This window comes from Falco biarmicus, chromosome 11, assembly GCF_023638135.1.
Source record: "Falco biarmicus isolate bFalBia1 chromosome 11, bFalBia1.pri, whole genome shotgun sequence".
Classification (NCBI taxonomy): Eukaryota; Metazoa; Chordata; class Aves; order Falconiformes; family Falconidae; genus Falco; species Falco biarmicus.
Window position 1 is genome coordinate 3,035,427 of NC_079298.1, and position 9,329 is coordinate 3,044,755.

General features: G+C 47.2%; 1 long non-coding RNA gene across 1 annotated transcript in view; it reads left to right on the plus strand.

Annotated features, from left to right (window-relative positions):
• The window catches only part of LOC130156652 (uncharacterized), a 10,790-nt gene extending 7,652 nt beyond the window's left edge, over positions 1 to 3,138 (plus strand). Inside the window, exon 6 of the long non-coding RNA XR_008824544.1 lies at positions 345 to 3,138. This is a non-coding gene — a long non-coding RNA (uncharacterized LOC130156652). The remainder of the gene's footprint in view (positions 1 to 344) is intronic.
• The last annotated feature ends 6,191 nt before the right edge of the window (positions 3,139 to 9,329 follow it).

The following is a 9,329-nucleotide window of genomic DNA, read 5'->3' on the forward strand; positions in this document are numbered from 1 at the left end:
CTCGTGTAGCATTGCTGATACCTCAGTCAGGTTTCTAAAATTAAGTGGTATGAATATTCCAGAAGTGGTTTTGATGCTTCTGAAAGCATCCTTTTCTGCTTTAATTGCTCATGTATCTCAGTTATCTTTCTCTGAAGACGTGTAATGCTTGCTCACAAATTTTGCTAGTTAGCCTATGTATCAATGAAACTTGTTGGCTTTGATAAAACAACATATTTAATGGAAAATGTTTCATCACAGATGTTCCAAGCAGTGCTGTAGAAGGGACTTGCCTGTTTTTGTGCCTTTTTCTTTTTTTTTTTTCTATTTTTTGTAACTATTCCTACATTTCATGTTTGCTTTAGATATCACCAGTGGCATTTTGGGAGACTACAGCATGCGCTTTCCCTCACAGGCACTTGGTGCAAGTGGAGAAGGACTGGATTATTAGGAAGCCCAAGACTAGGTCTTCTGCAGAGGCAGATGCACAGACTGGCCCACGAGCAGTGCTGGCAGGGAGGGTGGAATCCGCCCTCGCCAGGTGATGCATGTGCACATGCAGATGTGCACACGCAGACATGGACACACGTGCTGTAAGTGGGCTGCCGGGCCTGCTCAGCACCCTCATTGAGACTGCTCCACACCATTTAAGAGCTGAGAAATTGCAAGCGTATTGAACGCTGAATTTTCACAGCACAAAGTTAGCAGAGATGATTCTGTAACCGATAAAGTGGGAAACTTCACAGCATTGAATGGTCCTCAGATTCACACTTCCATGTGTGTCATAGTCTGGTGTTAATGTACTTGGAGCAATAACATAAAACATGTAAGAGTGCTGGCTGGGCAACAAAACCTGCCAGTTTTTCCCATGCTGTCCACACTGTTTGCTTGCCTTGGGGGTTCTCGCCTCACTGACGGTGATGGAGAGCTTTGCAACAACAGAGAGTGCAAAAGCTTCCAGCTCCCAGCCCTAGCACCAGTGAGTTCATTACCTGCAGAAAAGCTCCTTCAGCCAGATGTGTGTGGTGCTCGTGTTTCATATACCTTCCTTCCACTGGTAAAGCTTGCCTGTGATTTTGGCATTTCCCCTTGTTAAATAGGACAAGAGGAAAAATCCCATAAGGTTTCTTTGGACTGTGAGCCTTGCAGAGCCATCAGCCTGATCTGGATGCATCCCCTAACATATTTCTGATAACTGGCTAAACTCCGTATGGAAACTTTGGAAATTCATTTTATTGGGGGAAATAAAATTTGTTTTATTAACATCAGTGGAGCACAGGGAAGTGAAAATAAGCAGTGTTCCGTAACAAAATACAACACTGCAATTCCTATAAATGGAAAATGTGTCTTAAATCTCTCCATGAATAAAGAAAATGCAGACAAGAAAAGGCATAACCAGGTTGCACAAAAAGAATATTTTAATTGATGTAGGGGCCTACAGTTTTTCATATGGGAACCAGAGCCTTCTAACCTGGGGCAACATCCCATCTGGACAACCTTGGTGGCATTTTCAGAGAAAGGAGGTGGCATTTAAAAATATTGACAGATTGTACGTTGAAGATGGAATAAGTATTTTAAAAAGCATGAACTAATATACCAGGGGTTGGATAACTGTGGAAAGCAAAGCAGACCCAGTAGAATTGGGTAAACTAAACTTGAAGCTGACTCAAAAGTCATGAAATATCGGTGTCCTCTTTAAGATCTCGTTTAAGTACATGTATTTGAAGAATTTTTAAAGTTACCCTAAGAGCAGGACTTGATAAAGGAAATATGTGGAAAACATTATTTAGTTTCATCTGATATTCATGCTGAGGGGCTAAGGGAGTCAGTAAATGAAGTTTTTGAACCTCATGATAACAGATTTTGAAAATGGAAAAAGTGTTTTCCTTTTGAAAATGAGAAATGAAAGTGTTGGAGCCAGCAATGTAGAGGGAAATGAACATAGAACTAATGTTTACAGAGGAAAAGACAACTGATCCCAAGCAAGGGGGAACTGGTTTCACTTTCGGGAGACTGGGCATGTAGCAGGAGAAGGAGACCCCTGGAGCCCTGTGTCCCATGTGCCGACAGCACAGCTGCGGCTGGAGCATCCTCCAGTAGAGCAAAGTCTTTGGGAAAGAGCCTGGTGGGCACCGGTGTTGGGCGCAGCTGCCAGAGCCACCCTGCCGGCAGCGCTGCGAGGTTCCTGGTCACGGTGGCCACCCCGGCAGCAGCCCTGGGAGCCCGTTCACGCTTGGGTGTCCTGGGAAAATAAATATTTATGAGGAAATGCCCGGAGTTGTCAAGCTATCCTGCAAATTATTAGAGAACTGGAACATATTGCGGAGGGAAAAGGTATTTGCTGAAAAGCCCTTTCAAGCACAATGCCTCATTCTCTGCAAGGTTCATCTTCAAAAACTAAGAATGGGGAAGGATTAATGGTCCAGGAGCCTGAGAATTCACACTTCCCGAAACAAAGAACAAAGATGTTAAGCCTGTCTTCAAATGTCCCTGTTTTCTACAAAGGAATATAATTTTGCTTCTGTCATCATTTCAAGAAATACTTTCTCCACAATCATTTCTTTTCCAAAGTCAAAGACTTGAAATCTTGCAAAAAAAAGAGGAAGAAAAAACCCTTGCATTTTCCAAAATAAATAAATAAATCCAGCAACACAGGCTTTTATTTTGCTGGCAGAGGCAGAACTTACTTGAAACAAGAAGAAAGAAGGAGAAGCTGAACATGTTTCAATTAAAAAACCATTATTAGCTCACAAAGGGAGAGATAAAATAGGGTTTGCTCTTCAGGAGAGCAAGGGGGCTGCCTGCCATGAGCACGCGAGCAGCATGCTCGTCATGGGGGGTCTGGAGTGTCCGGAGGGGAGCAGTGCCTGCTGCCCGGCCCGGACGCTGCTGGCACAGCAGTGGGGATGCTCGGGCTGCATCCCAGCCCTTGTCAGGCATCCCACTCTGCCGGGCCAGGCTCAGCTGGGCTCTTGGTGGGTGCGACGGCTGCCCCAGGCTGGAGGACATGACTGTGCAACTTCTTTGGCTGCAGACTGGGGAAGGGAAGTAGCACGAGGAGCCTGGGATGCCCTCGTTTTCTTTATTTTCTTGGTCATTATTGCAGCACCTGTGGCACTGAGCCTGCCACTGGCTATAGCCTGACACACGGCCCAGACTGGAAATAAAATTGTTTGTTTGACTGCATTGGGAGTTTGTTTCCAAATGCCTTTTGCCTGGCAGTGGCCAGAGGGCTGGAGAAGAGCCCTGGTGCTTCTCAAGATGCCATGGAGAGGACACCGAGGGGTGGTCTCGGCAGCCCGGCTGCCACCGCTCCAACCCAGCCGTGCGGTGGGACAGAGGCAGAGGAGTGTCTCTGCAATACGTGCCCTAGGTGTACACAAATGTATGAACTTTTAACCCATGTGGCTTTGGTGTGTGGGCAAAACAAGTCCGGACTGTCAGGGAGAGCCCCTGTTGATTGCTCAGTGCATGCTCAGGTAGCACATCGTGCAGAATTACTGGGACCAAAGGGAAATTCAAATGAATCACCAGAAGCCATGTAAGAAATGAATCAAAATCATTCTTACTGCTCATGCTAAGAGCAAACAAAATGTAAGGAAGGTGTGCTGGCAGCGTCGTGCACTTGATGGTCACCAGAGATCTCACTTTCATTAATTAATATATCTTAATTTCCACGCACATGTTGTGGACATCTAAGTAGTGATATCTCATCTGGAAATAGAAAATTAGGAAACAGCACTTCTCAAGCTGTGATGTTGCTATGTAGAGAAAACATTTTGAGAGTAACAGCCTGACAAGTAAAATGCCTGGCAATGCTAGTAGCCTGGGCAGGCTGCTGAACTCCGTAGCTTTTGAACTTTATTTATTATGAATAAAGAAGTGAGCCTGACCTGAAATAGTGAGGTACTGCTGAACATAACGAGCACCAGAGCACCTAACAGGTGCTGACCTGCTCAGCTACTGAGCTGTCATTGTTTAGACTCTTGCCATGCAAAAGCCACCATGTTAATTCGTCATTTTGGACAGCAGTACTTTCAGGAATGACACGGTTACAGTGTCACACAACACTAATTGGCTGTCACTGGCACATCAGTTTGGAGCTGTCATCTCATGGAGGTGGCACATCCAGGAGGATATGAAGTGTCAGCAGCCAGAGCACCCTTGTTCTCAGGAAGGTGTGTGTTGGTGCTGGTCTGAAGAAGCAGCCAAGAAGGTACCTGCTCAAGAGGAACAACTTGTTTCTTCTGTTTTACCATTGAAATGTTTGGCTGTGCTGGAGGAGAGATGAGAAGTGTGCCTCACTCCTTTCTGGTTGCCTTCCTCCCAGAACACATCCTTCTTCACAGGCCAGCATGCGGGGTCCTGCCATCCTGCTGTGAGTCACAAGTCCAGACGCCCCATGTGCTCCGTGGGCTGCAGTGTCCGGAGAGCGGGTAAGGGGTGGCTGCACCGCAGCATTGGTGTCCTTCTCATTTGTCTGTGGAGGGCTTCTGGGGATGACGTGGGCAGAAGTCTTGGCTCTTAGTCTAATAAACACAATTTTAAGTCCCCTTTCCCTGATCCTTTCCAATGTGAAGTCTTCTGGCTTTTTACCCAAATGATATTTTAACCAGAGCTCTGTGTATTTCCCCTAGACGAGAAATGTCAAACCTGAAGATAAATTATGAAATGTGTCATCGGCGTTAAATGTGTATAATCTGGACAGTGAACTTTGCAAATCCCCAAAATTAAGCGGACACAGTGCTAGCCAGTGCTGGACCGAGCGGTGGCCAGGAAGGCAGCAAGCATGTTGACCTGACAACGGGATGTGTTTTGAGCAGGAGTTCCCAATGCTCTGCGCAGGTTTTGCAGGTTTCCAATGACGAGTGAAAAGTTCTGCTAACCCACATTCCCAAATCTTTTGGGAAGATCCATCTGCCACCAGCCCTCAGGGTAGAGAAGGTCTTCCCAGTGTCCTGTGGCATGCCCTGGCCCGCGGGATGTCCCTCTGTCCCCTGCCAGCCCAGGCAGGGGAGCCCTAGCCCCTCGGGGAGTCCCCGCCAACGACCCCCTGGCAGGGCAGGGGCTGGTGTGCCCTGGGAAGGGCACCGGGGCATGGGGGGCTTGCAGCTGCCCTCAGTGCCACGGGGGTAAGAGCAAGGAGAGGTCACTGCTGTCAGAGCACCACCAACACAATCCTTGGGGCTGCAGAACAGCAAGAGGTGATGAGTACTCCGCTTGTCACAAACCTCTGCTCATTTTAGATACAGTTTTTGGGATTTCACATAGGTTGGGGATTGTGCTAGGGTCATTACGAACTTTATGCCTCAAGTTATAAAATAAATATATGATTACACACAGCTAAACCTCCTTCCCTTCCTGTCTCATATAACTGACCTGGCAGGTTAATTTTAATGCTCTTCCTGAAAAATTATTGATGGCTTTTGCTCAACTTTTAGAAATGGCAATGCTCTTTAGGGCAAGAATGCTGGAACTGGCTCCTGTCTAGACAATAAACAGGACTTTTTGTCTGCTGTCCCAGTGCTTGTGTATAAATTAATCATCAGCCTGCGGTGGTGGAAATGTTCCCATTTTCTTGGCAGCAGAGGGATTCAACCCTTGCTTCATGAATTCTTTATCACTAAAACTTATATCTCATGTAAATTAACCACTAGTGCCTGCAGCTTACAAAAGAGAATGCTGCATGTGTTTCATGGCCAGTTCTTACGCCTTTGAGAGCTTGTGGTCAACAGCCAGGTGAAGAAATTAAGACGCTTTTGGAGACCCCAGTTGGGATCACTTTTTCTTCCTGAAGCTTCTCGAAGAATTTCATCCGTCTGTGACTTGTTCAGACCCTTCGCTGTAGTTGTCCCGGTGGGACCAGGTGGTTCTGAGTGTTGGGATGGCCTGGCAGGTGACAGGGCAGGTCCCAGGCTGGGCTGGGACATCAGATGGAGCTCAGGCAGGACCAAAGGCCTTGTCCTGGGCTGAAGTGGATCCCTGGACCCTGGACAGGTGAGGCATGGACATGGACTGGGGCCACTGTGGCCTATTTGTTGCACTTTGGAAGCCCTGAGAGTTTGGGCTCCAGACTGGGGTGACACATCACAGCATCCCAGACTGGCTGATGTTGTCAGGGGCCTCTGGAGATCATCTAGAGGTGCAGACCAGGAGTGGCACACACATCTGGTGCCCTTGTCAGACCTCACTGCAGGCAGGGAGCCTGGGGCCGGGAGGACAGCTCTGTCCTCATACTCATGGTACTGTGCCTCCCACAGGTCCTTCTCCTGCCTGTCTGTGGCAGGAGATCACTCAGATCCATACAGATGGTGAAAGCTCCTGTTCATGCTTTGTTCTTGAGCTGCCCACCGTTAATAGCTGCTCCCTGAGCTGCTTGGAGACTTGAGTGTTCGTACAGAAGAGCTCCAACAGCAAGTTATAAATCATTGCCTCACTGAGATGCGGCATGCAATGCGCTGCATGCGGTTACAGTGTAAGGTCAATATCAGTATCAATAGGATGTCAAAGACACCTACAGATGCTGACGGGAAAATTTTAAATGGTGAAGGCCATGAGAGGTGGCAAAACTGCCCTAGATTTGGATCTCTTCTTGAGGAGGACACAGGTGGCAGCTGTGAGCATCACAGGGCTCAGTGGAATTAGTAAGTCATCTGTTCAGGCAGGTGCCTCGCTGAGGCATGGCATGCTGTGCGTCCAGGCGTGAGGATGATGTTGGTTTTGGAGTAGAACACAGCTTCATGAAGTCTTGGGGTGTTTGTTGATACAGTGAGAGAACTCTGCCTGCTAGGTTGCCTTTAATCCACTGCTCCTTCAGGCCGACCTCCCACCCTCCTGTGCTCTGTAACATGTGCTCTGTGGATGGTGTTTTAATCCAGCTGAGGGACTCGTCACTTATCACTGATGTTAGCTTTATGGATTCCTTTCAGTGCTGGATGTTAACATCTTGGTCTTTACCTGTCCCTTTGCATCTTGCACCGTAGGTTACAAGCATTGCTTATGTGAATCCCAGCAGAAGGTGCATATATGTTCTTTACAACACACCCAGGCACTAAAATATAAAGAGACTTGATGATGTTCTCCAGGAGCCTTGACTTGAGTTTGCAAGTGCCATTCTCTCTCCTGTTTCACAACAATTCCTTTTATCTAACCCCAGCCACTTTGGGGCTCATTTTTCCTCTTTTTGCGATGAGCCTCTCCTCTCCTTTCACCAGAGTACCCAGTGAAGCAGGGGGGGAGGTTCTCTCCCACCCGAACCTGATGTCAGTGGTAGCAGTTTCTCTTCTCCATCTCCCACTGAGGTTCTGAAGAAGTCAGAACAATCCAGAAGGTCTTGCTCAGCTGGACTGGGAACAGGAGCCTCTCGGAGACCTTCCTGCCTGTTTACTGCCCCATCAGTGCTGGTACCCCCTGCTCTGCCTGCAGGCAAAATAAACATTCCCTCTCACACAAACCGTTCTGGCACCACTGTCACCGTGTTAACGCAGCACGTATTTACCAGAACGGAGTGCTGATGACAGGGAAAATTGCAGGCGAGTCACCATCTTTAAATGTGCTAACCACAAATATTTACTTAATTACTAGAAAAGCTGATATTCATACATACAGTCAAATACAAACTGGGCACAGTAGTTTTGTATTTTGTCAGCCTGTAGGCTGCAGCTTGCCTTCTTTTTGGCAGCTGTTAGCTGTTTAGCCTCTGCGTTGTCCCACACTGCTGGTTTATTTATTTTACTGCCATGATCTGGCCAGTTTCTCACTGATTGCTATTGACCTTGCTCATGGCAATGGAAGGAAACACAGATAAGGGCCACCAGGATTCATTCTACCTGTGTGCCATCCCAGCCTAGCATCAGTTATATTAGTTGCTTTAAAGACAGATTTGAAGAAAAGCATGGTGCATTAATTAATTTTTTTTGCATCATCAGACATTTTCCCATCTTCTCAAAACCTCATCTCTGTGTTTGCAACTCATGCTCAGATTCAGCTCCCAGCTCTGTAATAGGAGGGCAGCTTCTAGGATACAGGTAATAATCTCCCTTCTTTTCTCTCTTGCTTATTGTATTTTTTTCTTTTGAATGCCAACCCAAACTCCCTCTTTGTACTTGTATTTTCTATACAATAAGCCTTATGGAGGTAGCACCTTCAAGTGTTTAGTTTTATGATGGGAGCACTGAGGCAGCTATGTGGATAATTTATTTGATTTCAAAATGCTGCCACATTTATATATGGGAAACTTTAAAGAAAATTAAACTCATTAAAAAAACCCACATAAATTGTTTTTGCAACAAAGCAATTAAGAAATTCCACCTCTCCATCACGGTGGGCAGCATTCTAAATAAAATAAAGCCCAAATTACCTTTTGCTGGAAATAAAGTAAGAGCTATCTCTTGTGACTTAATAAGAAATGGAGGTTTTTAGAATTAAAACAGAGATTTAGCAGCTTCCTTCTATATGTGTTGCTAAGCATTTTCCTGAAATTGCCTCAGAAAAAAATGAAACAATTCAAAAGGATCACATCTATGAGAGGGTTTGGGTGTTTATTTTTTCCCCAACTAAATTACTCTGCTTTATAGGATGGAGAAAGGAGTCAAGGATTTTATTTCCCTCCCCCAATGCGTGCATATACAAAGGTTTGATAGGGTTTTGTTTTGGTTTATTTTCATTGTCTTAGCTTCAAACTACTCCTTAAAACCTCCACGTTTCTATGGGAACAAAGGAATAATGCTGAATCAATGGACTGCAAAATATGAGGCCTGTCCTATAAATCCTGAGGAGCAGGTTTTATCCATACCAGTCGTCCCCCTGAACGCTGAGATTACTCCTATAGGTAGGAGCTCTCAGCTGGCCCCGACAGGAGAGGGTGACACCGTGGCTCTGCCTGACGGAGCACTGGTGTTTCTGCGGGGCTTGCGCTCCGGAGAGGGAGGAGATGCCAAGGGGGCAGGGGACTGTGTCGGATGGTGGGGCAGGGCGGGATGCGGGTATCCAGGGAGTGCCCCAACCTGCCACCCGGGGCTGCCCATGCCGGGAGCCCAGGGGCTTGGTGACCGCCTGATCTCCTCTTGGCCAGGCTGGTGCGGGTGTCCCTGGCGGAGCTGGTGCAGCTGTGGGATGGCTTTGGTGCCAGAGCAGCGCTGGTGGCTTTGCTTGTTGCTGGGGCTGTTTGTACCAAGTCAAGGGCTCTTCAGTGTCTCAGGCTCTGCCAGCGGGAGGGCTGGGGGGGATATGGGAAACTGGGGGGGACATGGCCAGGCCAACTGACCCAGACTGTCCAAAGGGACATTCCCTACCATGGAATGTCACACTCAGTGTATAAACTGGAGGGAGCTGGCCGGGAGTTGGCTGCT